We start from the raw sequence: 17270 nt of genomic DNA, 5'->3' as shown, positions 1-17270 counted from the left end.
TAGGTACAAAGGAGCACTTTATTGGTTACAAGAAGTAGGCTTGGAATGGGGTACAGGTTTGAGCAGTATCAGAGAAATCCCTTAGAGCAAAGAGGAATAGCCTTTGATCATGCATCTGAGTTACTTGAAACTATATATCTAGTTAGATCTCAGGTAGCTTACTCAAGAGCATCAGCCAGAGGCAGGTGGAGATTCCCTCTAGAGGCAGGCTGTTCATTGATCATGAGTTTCAAGAGAGGGGAGCCAGTTTCACATGGTTCAGCTCTTCTCTCTGAGTTTTCCTCATGGCTACAACCCTCCTCCTGAGCAGTTCTTCACTTATATAACCCTTATGACCTCATTTACCTGGTCCAATGGAGGCCGGCACCTGTTGGCTGCCAGCGAACCCACTGGAAACACATCACTGGTTGCCAGGCAAACTGGCAGGGTCTCTAGCCCCCTCCCGTCCAGGTTGGCATTGCTTAGAAGAATAGGAAGCGTATGCCCCTCACTCGGGGAGGTGATGTCACTTAGGCAGAGGGAGCAGGTTTCCTTCTTCCCTTAGGAATGTCTCAAACTCAGGTTCCCTAAAGAGATGGGATGTCTGCCCTCTGCAGGGCCCATGTTAACCACACTGTCGTAGAACAGAGTGTTTGGGGAGAGACAGAGTTGGCATCCTGCCACACAAAGTATATCTCCGGGTCATAAATCCAGTGCCAACCCCTTCCTCTGCCAGAGAGCCTGTAGGTGAGGCTTGGTAAGTCATGTAAGAAAAACCTCTAAGAAACGATCATAGAGATAGTAGATCCAAAAGAGACCTCAGCAGGTTAACCAGTCCCAACCCCCTGCCCAAAGTAGAATTTGCCATGAGCAAACCAACCCAGCTAAGTGTTTGTCTAACCTGGTCTTAAAAACTTCCAAGGATAGAGATTCAACAACTTCTCCGGTTAGCCTGTTCTGATGCTTACCCACTTAAATAGTGGGAAAGTCCCTCCTAATATGCAACCTATTGACCCAATATGTGTGTTCTGTATTTTGGGGGCGCTCACTTTTAAATGTCGCAGATCAGATTGACCAGAGCCCTTGCAATGGAGAATGGGAGCTCCATTCTGAACATAGCATGTGCTGTAAAATGAATCAGGAGCTCAGAAAAATCAAGCCCTAGACTTCTCAACAGGGATGAGTGGCTTTTTTTGGATAATTGTATCTGTGGGTCTCTGCATGTCTAGGAACTCCCTGTGTACGGTAGGGATACAATTGGTCTGTTGAGAAGAGAAATTCATCAGTGCTCATAAAACACTTGGACACTATGATGACAGCACCATGGAAAATCCTAATCAGTGACAACAAAAACTGTTGGATGGCAAGTACTTTAGCCATAATTGTCTGTCCTAGGCAAAAATTAAGCAAGAGGTCCTGTGAAAAAAATGTGACTACTTCATTTCCAGCAACATATATTATTAACCACACAGTATTTAAAACCTACACTGAATATTGAATTAATCAAATGTATGCATTCATGAGGACAGAAGTACAATGCAATGGCATATAATGCCAGTTGCAGAAATTGTGTGAAATTTTTAATAAGGAAAGTTGGTGTGCAGAAACTATTACATACTGTGCATTTTCACTTTTCTTTCTCTATACTATCACAGGAAAAATCCACATTAGGGACTAAATGACCTGTAAAATTATAGTTGAGATAAACTGAACGTGATGGAAAGACAAAGCTGAACAGTAGTGAGAAATCCCCAAACATAAATATATATGAGATACTATAAATATGTATGAGGTACTAGTACCTGATATATATTTGTTTGGGGGTTTTTTGCTACTGTTCAGCTTTGTGTTTCCATCACATGCATATGTGTATAAATATATGTATCCTAGGCAATTGTTCATCAATAATGACAGGACGGTGGCTGGCATGGAACGCTGCTACCCACTGGCCCATGCTGCCACCACTCTGCATGCAACTGCATGCAAACCCTCCCCTCTTGCTCTGTGTTCGGTCTCATGCACCGCCCCCACATGCCACACACACACATACCACACACTCAGCCCCACACTCACACATGCAGCCACACACCACACACACACCCAGCTGCAAGCATGCACACACCCAGGAGTGTGCCACATGCCACACAAAGCACCATGTGCCGCACACAGTGCCACGTGCTACACAGCAGCGCACACACACCATGTACCCAGCCACATGCCACCCACACAGTGCCACGTGCCACACACACACAGCCCCATGTGCCACAAAAATGCGCACAGTGCCATATGCTACAGCTACATAGCCACACCCACACACACTGCCCCACGCCACACACAGTGTCAGGTGCCACACACGTACTTTGCTGCCCAGCCTACCCAGAGCCAGAACTCACATGGCGCCATTCTGCACCGCTGTCAAAGTAGCAGCAATGAGGTAGGGAGCAGAGGCTGCAGCCCACCCTTGCCCCATGCACAGACTGGGGGGGCCACATGCAGCCTCTTTGTTTTTCTGGTGCTGCTACTTTGGAAGAGTCGCTGGGCTCTAAGTGTCCCATGACCCAACCCAGCCAGGGTCCCATTCACCAGGAACGGGGTCGCAGCTGGGCCGGGTCATGGGGCAGTCAGTGCCCAGTGGCTCATCCAGGGATGTGGCATGGGGGAGCGGCTGGACTTACCCATCCACCCACGGCCCTGGAGGAGCCACTGGTCTCCTGTGGCCCAGCCTCAGTGCAGCCTGCCCCCCTGCTGGGTTCAGCCCAGCCTAGCCTCGCCTCGCCCCTCATCCCAAGGCCCCCCTGCCTTTCCACTGGCAGCGGCAGAGCCACCCCCACTCCCCTTCCCGCTTCCCTCCTCTGCCCCCCTCCCCCTCCCTGCTGGCTGTTGTCAGTGTGCTGCGGCATGGCAGCTCCCTGGTCCCCAGCCACCTCTACCTCCTGCACTGAGCAGCGATGCAGAGTTGTGCCCAGGCCAGCCAATTGCTGCCCGCCCTCTTGGCCATGCATGTGCAGTTGGCCCAGAGCATTGTGGACAGACAGACTGACTAAGGCTTTTATTATATTAGAATATATATAATATATATATAGTACCTCATGCATATTTATGTTTGGGGTTTTTTTTGCTACTGTTCAGCTTTGTGTTTTCTTACGTTCAATTTATCTCAACTATAATTTTACAGGCTCATTTACTCCCTAATGTGGATTTTTCCTGTGATACTGAACGAGCAGCAAAGGGTGAGAAAAAAGTGTGTGTGTGTATACATTAATTATTGCCTGTCAAGAATGATGGATTTCAGGGAGTGTTTACATGCCTCCCCCTTGGCCCCACTCACCCTTCGGGGCCAGCCATGTAAAGACTTCCTCCACCATCACCGCCGCCTCCAGCCTCTGGTGCAGGGGCTCCCTCCCCCTGCCCACCTCCACCTCTCAGCAGGGCTTCTCCCCTTTCCTCCCTCCCCACTGCCGCCGCCTTCCTACTGGCTGTTGTCAGAACTGGGTAGCAGGGAGGGCACTGCCACCGTGATCCCCCCTCCCTTCCCTGCTTCCCTTCCTTCCCTGCCACTCAGCCCCAAAATCAGCTGTTCCCATGATCCCCCTTTCACCTCCCCCCCACCCCCAGTGCCTGCCCAGGCCCATGCAGCTTCCCTCCCTGCTGCCTCCCCCTTCCTGCTGGCTGCTGTCAGGGTCCCCTTCCCGATTCACTCCCTCCCCACTGCCCAGCCCTGACAACAATGGTCCCCATGGCCCCCTTTGCCTCCACCTTACCGCGTTCCCCTCCCTTCCTGAAAACCGCCTCCCCCTCCCTGCCGGCTGTTCTGAGGGGCAGCAGGTATGGTTGAAGGGGGGGGCGGCACCACCACCGTCACCCCCCCTGCCTTCACCTTCAGGCAGGGAGACACGGGGGAAGCCTCACTGCTCGGGTGGCTGGGGCACGGTCACCAGCACCACAAACTTCCCTGGTAGCGGCTCAAACTTGGGCCCGTGCAGCCCAGGCCTATGCAGCCAATTGCCACCAGCCCGCCCTCTCGGCAGCACATGCACAATTGGCCAAAAGCATTACAGATGGACAGATGCACAGACAGACAGACTAAGCCCTTTATTATATTGGAATAGACACACACAATAGATATAGATAAATAAAAGATAGTGAGCTTTGGCTAGGACTATATAGAGGAGGATTTGTTGTTTTTGTTTTTTGTGGGGGGGGGGGGGGTCGGATATATGTATTATAATATAAAGCCACACACTTAAACCTTCCATTTGGACATTAAACCTGACTTTCCCTTCAAACTGATTTTTAAAAAGGAGACCCCATGGACTCTGAAAAGAATCCCAATATGATGGATTTCAACTCCTCCTCTTAAAAATATTATTTTTCAAATATCCCAATCTAGCAAACCCCCCATTTTTTTTTGTTTTGTTTTTGTTTTTATTGTTAAAATGCATTCCCTCCCCTTCCCCAACCATTTCTGACTTCCTCTCTGCCCTCTCTATCCCTTATAAGTGATTTTTAGTATTACTAGGTAAGCTAAGCTAAGGTCTTGTATACTATTATTGTAATAAGCCCCTTTTTATAGATTGTAAATAGTGTTCTGTTATGTTTGCATTGATTTTTACTGTTTTATATTGTATCATATTGTATTCCTATAATTTGTGCATTGGTTGTTATTTTTTCATATTAATATTGTATGGTCTAGGCCTGTGTCTGTGAAGTGATGTCAAGTATTGATTCCCATCTTGTCCCCATACCCTCGTGTGTAAGTATGTTGCACTTCTGTAACCTCTCCCATGTAAATTGGTTTTCCTTGAATGCCTGAAACAAAAGAGTGAATGGATGAGTGAAACACAATGATAGCAGGACCCCCTCCTATATCACCCCACCATCAAAACCAATACCTGGACCAACGAACCAGCCTTTGGAACCACCCTCCACATTCAAGATACAAACAATGAGGCAGCCACCTATGTGCCAAGGCTGCACATGTGCAGTATGAACACCTGGAACCCTCTCGAGCAGGACTGACCTTGCCTGGACAGGCCCTCCCAAGAGGAGATCAGAGGTAATCTGCCTCATAAAAAGGGGTAGTGAAGACTGACCCTTTGGGATGACATGTTCACCTGAACCAGACCTGCTCCATGTCATGCTGCCTATGAACCCAAAGGCCCTGCTGGTGACCTCCTCTGGACAACACCTGCTGGAGAAAAACCCTGACTGGCCATCAAGGACCCCCTCCTAGCCTGGATAGGTAGCTATCACCCCCACCCTCTCTTCAACCATGGACTTGGACTATGTTTCTCTTCCCTACCTGGACTCCAACCCTTCCATTGAGTCTCTTTCTCCTGTTGCCATTGTGTGTGTGTGTGTAGGAGTGCTTACATGAGTGTGTGTGGGAACCAAGCTGTACAGTACAGTGTTCATTTAATAAAACTGTTATTTGGAGCCCTGAGTCAGGTTTTGCTTTACTCTGGCTCTGTCCCTGATCCAATCTGCGCTTCTTGCCCTTCTGACTTCTGTCTCATTTCTCCCTCTCCTGCTTCTGGCTTACCGCCACCTCCAACACCTGTCGCATGCTCCTGTGGCTCCAGCTGCCCTGAGCTCCTCTCTGCCACTGTTATTGCCTTACCTCCACTGCCTTTTCCCTTGATGTCTGCCACTGTTATTGCCTTGTAGCCACTGCCTTTTCCCCGACCTCTACCACTACTATTGCCCCATCCCCACTGCCTTTTTCCCTGATCTCTTTAGTTACCAAGCACCCCAAGCATAGGTACCACAGGCACCAACACACACACACTGTCACCTGAGTCAGTGTTCAGCCTGTGTGTATATGTGTATTTATGTGTGCTTTGTGTATGATTTCATGTCATTCTCATTAGAGTGTGCATGTGCTTGAAATGGTGATAGGTATGCATGTGCCTAGGCTGATAATTTTGGATGTGTATTTGCCTGGTGGGGGTATATGCACCTAGAGTGTGTGTGTGCACCTAATTGATTTTTGTGTGTGTGTATGTGCAATTGTACACCATGTCCTGCTATCGAACAGTGTGATACTGAGATCCTGAGTGTTGGCCTGACCCCACAGGGTAACACTGCAGCTTTGGAAAACATTGCAAACAAGGATTATAGGAAGTAGACCAACCTCCTGTATATAATCTTTCCCCACCCTCACTTCACTCATCAATCAAGGGTAATTTAACAACATAAAAACTCTAGATACACAAGACAAATAATGGCTGAGAGAAATGTTAATTAACTGGTCGGGAGTTTTCTGTCAAAATGTATCTCAATTGGAAAAATGCCAATTTGTCGCATGACAACTTTGAATGGAGCTGGGAAGTGTTTCCTGTTCCTGGGATGAAATTGAGAGGCTGGGAAAGTGGGGAGGAAGAGAGTGCTACCCAAGAGTCAAATGCCAACATCCTTCATTTAAGGCACACAGCAGAGGGGCAGACTAGCTTAAATCAGGCAGATCATGAACTCAGCATCCCAAGCTTGCCTAACATCTCTCCCAGTTATACGCTTGGTCCAATAAAAGATATTGCTATAAAAACCTCGCTTCTCACATATTCTCTGGACCATTACCAGCACACCAGCTCTTCGTTAACTGGGTGTAGTACAGCTGAATGGCACTGGCTGTCACGGCTTGGGGCTCTGAGATCCTCTACTGTTTGTAAATAGGCCCCAATGCTTGCTGCATCGTAAAGAGTCCCACTTCCACCCCTAGAACCATTCGATCTCCCAGTTATTCGAAGCAAATACCTTCTTGGATTCTAAAATAAGTTCCAAATAGTGAACATCTGCATAGGGACCCACTGACTTCCCTAAGTATGCAGGGAGCCTTGTTGATTTATGCAGTTGGGGCTCACTGTAGATTTGGAGAAAGATTACCACTACCTGGGAAAATAAGTCAAAGTACCATCCACTGCCATCACCTACCTTGTGTTCTTTCCTGAGAGTTGCTATTTTGTTGAGTATTTACCTAGTGGAAACCATCTATTTGCAAGGTTCTGGGTTTTATTAGAAGACCCTTTATATTCATGCCATTCAAAGTCCAGTCTTCCCAGGCCCGTCCAGTCTATATGAGGGTTAATGCCCATTCATGGTTGACCCAAGGCCAGTACTCATATGTTCAGATATTGAAGTACATCTTCATGCCCTGAGAGAGAAGTGCTTATCTGCCAAAAAAGCTCAAGAGTTGAGCTGACTAATACCCAGGCCTTACAATTTACAATGCACCTATCATAATACCATTCATAGCTGAAAACAGAGGCAGGGAAAGGGGTGGGAACAAGCCATAAGCACAGTTCTTCTTGGAATGACAGCCTGATAAATATATTAGCAAAACTGCATACACCTTTTTTTTTCTCCCCTGTTATAACTATATTTCTCAACAAGCAATACAGGCAGTAAAAAGAGCTTAATACTTTTGCATGTCTTCTCCCAACTAACTTCTCTTTCACAGGAATAAATCAATATTAATAATCTGATGGTTTAAAATAGTAATGATGCCTTACTGAGTTCGTGCCACTCTGTACAACAGAGTTACCTCCACAAAGAACAAGGTTGTGCCCTTCTGACAGGCCACTTCACACAGTATACTTGCATACTTCCGTAAAGCCTTGATTATATCTGATTTTACCTAGTTTGTCAATACTTCAGCCATACGTTATGGCCATTGCAGTTAATGTCCTGTCAGTGTTTCCCTTGGAAATTCTTGTTCTCTGGGACTTATAAATTAACCATGAAGGGAAAAAAAAAAAAAAAAAAAAAAGCACTGCTGGCTGAAATTTGGCAGACCCAGCCATCATCAGCATGAAACTGGCTTTAAAGATCTGTTAGTCTGCATATTATACTCTAACAGTACAGAAGAGATGGAAGCCCTGTTGCTTAAAATCTTTAAAACCAGCTTAGAAGAAATGCTATATAATGGACGGCAGGAACAAACCTTCACTGGCAAAAAAGCTTACATTGCTGTTTAATTATATAGTAATGGAAGTGTGCTGCAAGAAAATAATATATGGCATCAAGTAGCAAGTTAGCAACTGGTGTTTTTTTATGAGTATAAAGCTTTACCAAGAGACATTGAATCCCTAGCTAGGCAACAATTAGCTGGCCTTGCAAGAGTTTGCTGTCTCTCACAACTTTTATAGCATGACAGCCAAAAGTAGCCAAATCATTGAAATAAATAGATTATAATCAGCTATTTAACGTAAGAGAAAATTATTCCAGCATTCCAAAATTGCATGAAAAATGCTTTTGCATGAACACTTAGCTTTGTTCAATTTCTGGTGTGTTTGCTGCCTTTTTCAAACATGGCTTGCATACTCATTGCTTCCTGTTTAAAAATGGATGCCATCCCTTTGCTTACCAGTGGAAAGAGCCCAAATGACAGTAGTACTTGGGAGAATACAGGCAGGGTCCAGAGAGTCTGCAGTGCTTGGAGCTTTGTAGACATATAGCCTCTCTCTTAGGATTGCCCTCTGCAGTAATAATTTTTAGCAGGCTGAAATTTGTTGCATGAAGGTTTTGAGCAAGTATTTTTTTTTTTAAACTAAAACAAACAATAAAAATCCTCTCTAATTTCAGCTCTCTAATTTCAGAACAGCTGTGTGAACACCATCTAATTATTCTCCTGCCCTGATGAGGTGGCTGCTGCCCCTGTAACAGGTTTAATACAACAACTGCTTATTTCTATACACAGGAGGTTGGTCATGCATCCATCGAGGTTTAAATTATTTCCATATTTGCCTGCTTTTTGCCTTGCTCTGAAATGTTATTTGTATCTGAAAATACTAGTCTTTTTTCTGTGGAAAGCTTTCCCCAGCCCTGGCCTTTTCAGCCTACACCAAAAACAGAGTGAATTAGGCATTAAGTGCATATGGTGCTGCTGAAAAACCATCATGTGATGTTTTTGAGCAAGGGCTATCATTTGCTTCATGCACCTGCCGCAGCTCCCTTAACCTGCTTGGCTACAAAGGAAGAGGCTCTTCCTTCAAGTTCTTCAGCACACGCTTAACTTCATGTACACTGAAATTTCCACTGCAACTGATAGGAGACAGTGTTGCTTGGTAGATTGATCATTAGAGTGGGACACAAGAGATGTAGAATCTATCCCTGCCACCTGTGTGCTTAGTAACCGTAAGCAGGTCATTTTGTTTTATCTCTTTGCTTCAGTAACTGATCTGTGAAAGCGGGCTGATATTGGGCCCCTCTGGAGAGAACTGTACAGTCTGTTGGAGAAACAGAGCTATGGAAGAGCATGGCTGGGTTGTTAGGAGTGTTAGAAAAATCCTGAAAGCCAGTCAGTGCAATGTACTCGTATTGCCATGAATCTTTTGGAGGAGGATTAAGCTGAAGTGAACTGTGACTACTTGACTTCTGAATGGCAGGGGCACCCTGTGGTTTGTTGTGCTTGAATTTGTGGGCACTGGCTTCACATCTTTACTTGGTTTCCTGAGGGCTCCTTTGGGCTAGGTACAGACAATGAAAAAGCCAGAAGCTGAATCGATCCAATGTTTGCAGGTTAGTCTAGCCGGCATAGATTGAACTGAGAAGCAAGTGAGCACACATTCACTGTTGATTCCAGAAATGCAGACACATGTCTGCAGTGGCCTGGGCCAGAAGTTGTGGGGTGCTAGAGCACACTTCCCACCCACTGCCAAAAGGAAGGGAGGAGAGAAGCCCTCCACCCTTCCTGCTTGAGAGGAGGGGGCAAGGCCAGGCCCCAGCATGATGTGGCTAGGGAAGGCGTAGGGGCCTTGAAACCCTCACTCTGGCCTGCATGGGACCCCAGCCCTGGTTTGCTAGGGGGCAGGGGGGCGGGCAGCACCTTCCAGGTTTCTGGCCTCAACTCTCTGCTCAAAGTGGGGAGGGGGGCAGTCCCTGCTAGGTTTTTGCCCTCGTGAGCAGAAGGTGGCGGTGCATGGCTGTGCCCCAGCCAGGGGGCTTCCAGGCTGAGAGGGGAAGGTCCTCCCTGGCTGCATGGGACTGCATGGGTCTACCTCAGGGGGAGGGGGACAGGTCCTGCCAGGCCCCTGTCCCCTGTTCAAGTGGAGAGCAGGGGCCATGGACATGCCCAAATCAGGGGCTCTTAGGCTGAGGTGGGGAGAGAGGGGGTTTAAACCCCCTCCCTGACCCTGGACCCCAGCTGGGGTTTGCATAGAGGGGGCAGCCTCTGGAAGGCTTTTGCCCCCAGTTGCTACCCACTCTAGTGAAGGGGATTGTAGCCAAACCTCAGGGCAGGGCTTGCATGCTTAGGTGGGGAGGGAGTAAGGAACCCTGCCCTCACTCGCAGGATCCCTCACAGGAACACTGCCCTCAGGGAACGAAGTATGGTAAAACCCTTGCCCTCAGTGTGCCAGCCCAGGACTGGGACATGACTATGCCCCCTGCTCTCTTCTCTAGTGAGGGAGAAAACCCTGGCAAGGGCTGTACTCTCCCCACCTTGAGTGGGGAACATGGGGCAAAACACCCTCCAGGGCAAACCCCAACTGGAGTCTGGAACCAGGGAGGTGGTTTAAACTTCCCTCTCCCCCCTGCAAAAGACCCCAGCTGGGATCTGCCTGACAGGGGTGAAGCAGCCCCTGTCTGCTTTTCCCCTGCTCACAGCTTGAACAAAGGGTGGGTGAGGGGAGGGGGCATGTAGCCAGATGCTAGCTACACAGAACCCCCATGGAGTCCTTTGTGGGGGGAGAAGTGGGGGTTTAAACTCCCCCCCACCTCAGCATACCAGCCTGGCTGGTATCTGGCCATGCCTCCTGCCCCTCTGCTCAGGCAGGGAGAGGTGAAAATCTAAGCACAGGCTGCTTTGCCCTTGCCAGGCAGACTCTGGCTGGGATCCCTAGCAGGCAGAGGAGTGGGGTTTAAACTCCTCCACCTGAGCCTGCCAGCGTGGCCAGTGTCTGCCCATGCCCCTGCCTCTCTGCTCAAGCATGAAACAGGGGAAAAGACTGAGGGGCAGATCTGCCCCTGCCAGGAAGACACCCGCTAACATTTAGATCAGTTTTCCCACCCCCTTCTCCCCTGGGCGGAGCAGTGATAGTGCTCGGGTTAGGCTGCAGAGGGGTGAGGCCAACCCTGCTCTGCTGGAGCAGATAGCACAGCCCAGGGCTACAAAGCATCCTGGGATGCTGGGGAACTGTGAGTTAACTTGAACCAGGAAGGGGTTTGGGACAGAAGTTCCATAAAGTGGTTTGACCTATATCAGTTAAGTCTGATACGACATCCAAGCAGGTTTATCTTAAACCGGTTTTGGCCATTTTGTAAGTAGTTTAAGTGCACTGAACTTCTGTTCTGTTTCAGGTTTAAACCGGTTTCCGATCACACTGTCCCTAGCCTTGCAAACTAGCCCTCGGTTGTGAGTGAGGGCCCTCGATACTTCTTGGGATTAGGTCTCTGTTTTGTCAGCTTTTTCAGTATGAGTACAAGAGTAAACCTTTAAAAGAAGGTCCAAAGGAAACAATGTTTGTTTGTTTGTTAAATATAATTAACATTGAAAAGAATTTTCTGATTCTAATTCCTTCAGTTTGATCATGGGAATGAATAGTTTAATAAGACTCAATATCCTTATATTGCCTGCCATCAGTGCAGAGGGGAAATAAGTACACAGACCATTAAATTGCTTCAACGCCACTTGGCAACTGCAAACTACAAAATTGATCATCTGGCTAATTTTGAACTTCTTTCAAAGAAAAGAAGACAGAAGAAAACCTATTTAGGATTCTCACAAAGAATAAATCCTCTTGCAAACTGCATTTTAATGGCTCTGTCAGTAAATCTGAGGAACTCAAGGCATTTCAACAGAAAAAAGCTGCTGCTGTCCCTTTCAGCTCCATCCTCTTCCTTTCCTGTGCTCTGAACAGCAGGACAGAGCATGAACGTTTAACTTGAGTCTTACTGGCCTAATCCAGAGGCAATTTTTGTTTCCAGCCAGATGGTTTGTGCCTCTGGTCCATAAGAAAGCCTTTTTTCATAGGAAGTAAGGGGACAACTCTCCTTGGCTTTAGCAATTTGCTATGGGGGAGTTGGAGAATGGAGCAAAAACAGCAGGAAGGAAGGGTTTAGCAGAGGCACCAGGAGGTTAGTCTGTGTGCATATGGCTTGAATGTGAGTGGCATTGGTAGACACTGATATCAAGGATAAGATTGGCACTGACCATAGTGAATTTTGGATGTGCAGGGGAGCTTTGACAGATCTAGGAGGCAGTATCCTCTTGGATAACTGAAGTGATCTGAGGAAGGGCACTTGGTGCCCAAAAACATTTCTAACATTTCTCCCACTCCTATGGAAGTCTGCAGAAGCATGAGGAACCAGGACAGCAGAGAATTGCTTCGGATGTGTTTTTTCCCACTGTTTTGTTCATAGATTGTCTTTGTTCTCATATTCTGAGCAGCTTCATGTCTTGCCTTCATCTGCATGCTGTTTTCCTGAATACGTTTGAGGCCGGGGTCTCAGCCTAGTTCCCCATAGTTCATCACTAGGAATGCTTCTGTTTTGTAGCAGCCATCAATTTGTTCTCTTTTATTTGCAACAGGTTTAATACAACAACTGCTTATGAGCCCCAACCAGCTCATCTAGGGGGTGCAGCTCCTGCCTCTACACACAGCCTGGGAGGCATGGGGGTGCATGCCCCCAGATCTGTGTGGGGCAGGGCCGGCTGCCTCTGTGGGCTGGGGCCAGGCTCTTCCCAGCAGGGGTGGGGGCAGGACTATGCTGAGGGTGGGCAGCAGCAGTATTACTTATTCAAGTATTGAATGAAATATCTCTCAGATATTTAACACCTGCCCTTTGAAACAATCAGATTGTTTTTAAATGCCTCGGACTAGGGGCCTGAAAATTGAAAGAGCCAAAGTCAAAATATATTGAAAAATGTAGCCCTGTGGGGAGAAATTTCAAAATTGCTGTGGAATAAAGGTCATTCAGCACACTAGTGGCAAATCTGGGAATAAAACCCAGGTCAACTGCATCCTAGTTTAGTGTTTTATAGGGGTGTCTGAAATAGGACCTATTCAATTCGGATTCAGCCTGAATCAGGGACACTGATTTGATTCGTTGATTCTGCTCAAAGTCCCTGATTTGATTCGGCCAAGTACGAAACTGAAGATTTGATGCTGATTCAGAGAATCAGCGATTCAGACATAGACACAGCTTGAAATGGGTTTTCTATGTACCTCGAGGTAGCAGGCATGGCTTGTGAATGCTGCAATGCTGAGGTGGATGGAGCGTCCCACAGGCGTGCGGGGGGGCCCTCCACGTGTTCACCAGTGAACCTGGAAGTGGATCAGCCCTACTTCTGGTCCACTTCCAGATCCACTGGGGAGTGCGCAAGAGGCTCCAACTCCACATCCCTCTGGCTCAGCAGTTGGCCATGAGGGGACTCCGGGTGCCCCTCCAGACCCAGGAGGCACCAGTAGCTGAGCTGGGGGGGCATGGAGTCCTCTCCCCCGTGTGCTCCCTGGCAGACCGGAAAGTGGACTGGATGTGCTTCTGGTCCACTTTGTTACCAAATTTGCGCATTACTTTGGGGTGTGCTCATTTATTAAAGGATAGTTTCTAGGGTCTTGGTGATTCTGTCAGTGTGCTGCTTGTGTTACTATACGGCGCTGTAGCTCTCCCTTCTGCAAGCCCTCACCCCCAGTGGAGCTATCTTGCAGGACTCAATCTCAATGGGACTGGGTTCCTCCAGTCACCAAATCAGTCATACACACAAACACACACAAATTAACGTGACACGCCTGACCTGGCCGGGCTGATCAGCATGGACAGGCTGACACCCTCATATGCCAAGAATCAGTTCATAAGAGCAACAATAAAATGCAGTCAGACACAAGCACACAGGTGAACAGAATCCCTCTGAATCCGGCTGGGTGTCCAGCTGACACCCTCATGGGCCAGCATAAGGGCATGTCTGAGTCAAACTGGGTCAATCAGCCTGTACAAGCTGATCCCCTTATGTGTTTCAAACTCAGCATGTCCCAATCTTTGGCCTCCTGATGAGCAGACCCCACAATAATTTAGGCTTCACAGGGATCTTTAGCATAGGTAAAAGAAGCGTTGCTGCAGAGCACGGGAGGAAAAAGAAGCAGAGAAGGAAAAATATACCCAATTACTACCAGTTTGACCATAAAAGTTATTTATTGCTAAGCATATGAAATATATAATGGTACTAGTAGTAATAGACATGCAAAAGAAAAACAAACACAAACAATGACAATACTACCCTGGTTTCACTAAGTATTTGGGGAAACTTAGCTCAGGCTTAACTAATACATTTCAGGTTCAGAAGTTTATGCCTAGACAGAAGAGAGAGAACGCTGGGGTCTCACCGAGTCCACGGTACTCAGGCTGCAAAGCTGACAGGCACAGTCCGTAGCACAATCCTTGAAGAGAGAGACGATCTGTTCTTCCAGCGTCCCAAGAATGACAGGGGATGGTGTCAGCACAGGAGTTTTCTTCTTCTTTCCTTTTCTCCCTCTTTCCTCCTGCTGCTTCTTTTTCTTTCTTTCTCTTTTCTTCTTTAAGCACACACACTTACAGATTTTTATACCCTCAGTTCAGCTGCTTCAAAGCACCCTCAGTAGTGTAAATCATTGTCTTTTCTATTGACAAGGGGTTATCTGGTTTGGACCATCTCAGGAAACTGATTGATAATCAGGAAACACTTAAGATTAGGGAGTAACCCAAATACTTGGGAGCCAGCTTGAGATTCCTATGGATGGCAGATATACTGATGGGATATCTCATGTTTCTTCAGGAACAATAGGTAGCTTGCAGCATCAGGATTTGGGATTTTTACTTGTTGTGCACAAGCCTCAGCTTAGCATGACTTTTCCAGATCTTACTATAGTCTTTTAACAGACTTAAAGCAATTATTGGGGTGCTCATAACCTTTTGTGGAGAGGACTCCCACCAGTCGTCTCGGGAAAGATATTACAACACCTGGGATTAGGGCTCCAGCAGGCTGGATGCTGTGATGAACCCTTAACCATTGTTCAAATGTTGCCCATACCCCCTCGGACTCGGTCTCTTGCCTCAGCATTCCCTAACCTGGCAACCGAGTTTTAGTCAATCAAGTTTAAATAGGCCTCCCATAGTGGGACCAGGGAATGTACGGCCCAAGATGCCTATTAAACTTAGAGGTGTGTGTGTGTGTCGGGGGGGAAGTCCTTAGCAAATCCAGATTAGAACTGGTCTGATAAATGCTGAGCTGGGTGTGTGTGAACATGGGTTGATTAACATTGGAAGCACAGATTCCCCATCATGCAGTGCTCTCCTGCTTCTCTGGTCCCAGAATTCACTGCAGTCTCTGCTTCAGGCTTTCTGTTTTCCATCTCTCATGTAAATGAATGGTCATCTGGTTCCATCTCGGATGTAAATGAGACCTAGGGCAGTTGTTTCACTCTTATCACCCTTATCTGGAGAGTTTTAGGTGCGTCTCTAACTGCATCTTAATCAGTTTCGTTTAGGTGGGGGGGGGGGAGGGTTGAGTCCTTTGTGAGTCAGACAGACTGCATCCTGTGCCAGGGTGGCCCAAGAATACAGAGCTGAGACATAACAACTTTTGGGTCTGCTGCCAGGCACACTGGGAGGCCCCCCACGCATCTGTGGGACACTCCATGCGCCCTAGCATCACAGCACTCACAAGCCCCTGCTACCTAGAGGTAGGTAGAAAAAAAGAAAAAAAACATTTAAAGCTGTGTCTATGTCCAAATTGCTGACTCTGTCCACATCGATTTGGAGGGTTCCCATTAGATTCAGAGAGACTGAAGGGTCTCCTGATTTGATCTGGATTCGGAGGTTCAGCCACCAAATAAGGCCAAATCTCAGCCGAATTGAATCCGGGACTGAAGCTTCGCACAGCCCTAGTGCTTTATTGACCATCTAACACTAGACAGATTATTTCTTCTGAAGGAAGTCTAAAGGTCCAAGCCTGTGCAGGCTTCATGCCTCAGAGCTCTTGTTTTCTCTCTATTCCTTTCTTAGCTTCTATTACCTTGGCCTTCCACCATTTTCCTCTTCTTTATACTGTGAAACAATGAGATACAATGTCAGGGGCTGTTCTGTGCTTTTAGGACATCCGTTCATTCTTCTTGATCTTCGCACCTTATGGAAAATGGAGAGAGACTTTTTAAGTCATTTCCCCAGCCTTCTGACTCTCAAAATCCTATATTTAAGTAATTTCCCCAGCCTCTCTGATCAAAATCCTATATTTATGTCTTCAAAATGACAGCATCAATCTTCAGAGCTGCAGGATTACCTGACAGAATTCCCCTAATCCAAACTAAAAATACAATCCCAAAGCCTCTGTAGCGGTACATCTTTTCTAAACTATTAGAGAGAGACTGAAAACACACCAGCCCCAGCAACCAGCTGCCTCCCTGTTCTGGCCCCGGCCATGCTGGCTGTCTCCCCAACCTCAGGCCTGGCCACGCCACCCCCAGCCTCAGCTGCACCAGCCTCAGCCCCGGCCAGGGCCCCATTACCAGCTGCATAACACCCAGGTGGGCCCAGAGCCAGGGACTGGAGTGGGGCCAGCCTCAGCTGTGCCACTGGGCTGGAGGGGACGAAGATTCTGGGACCACACATGCCCACCCTGCCAGGCCCTACACAGCCAAGGCGGGGTGGGGCAGGGTGCATGACAGATCTGTGGCTTCATAGATTTCATAGACATTAGGGCTGGAAGGGACCTCGGAAGATCATCGAGTCCAGCCCCCTGTCCAAAGGGCAGGAAGTCAGTTGGGGTCATAGGATCCCAAGATCCTATGCTGGATGCATGGATGCTGGATGCTTATCTATAGCAAGATAAGCATCCAGTTTCATCTTGAAGGTGTTCAATGAAGGCGCTTGAACCACCTCCAGTGGCAGGCTGTTCCAGACCTTGGGGGCTCGGACAGTAAAGAAATTCTTCCTTATGTCCAGCCTGAAACGATCTTGTAGTAGTTTGTGACCATTCGACCTCGTCATCCCTTGGGGCGCGCTGGTGAACAAACGTTCCCCCAGATACTGGTGGTCACCCCTGATAAACTTGTAGGTGACCATCAGATCTCCCCTGAGCCTGCGCTTTTCCAGGCTAAAGAGCCCCAGGGCTCTCAGCCTGTCATCGTAGGGTCTGCTTCCCTGACCTCTGATCATGCACGTGGCTCTTCTCTGGACTCTCTCAAGCTTCTCCACATCCTTTTTGAATTGTGGAGCCCAAAACTGGACGCAGTACTCCAGCTGCGGCCTCACTAAGGCTGAGTATAGGGGGAGAATGACGTCCCGGGATTTGCTTGAGAAGCATCTATGGATGCAAGCCAGCG

This window comes from Alligator mississippiensis, chromosome 15 (assembly GCF_030867095.1).
Source record: "Alligator mississippiensis isolate rAllMis1 chromosome 15, rAllMis1, whole genome shotgun sequence".
NCBI classification, from domain to species: domain Eukaryota; kingdom Metazoa; phylum Chordata; order Crocodylia; family Alligatoridae; genus Alligator; species Alligator mississippiensis.
Note: the sequence above shows the minus strand (reverse complement) of the source record.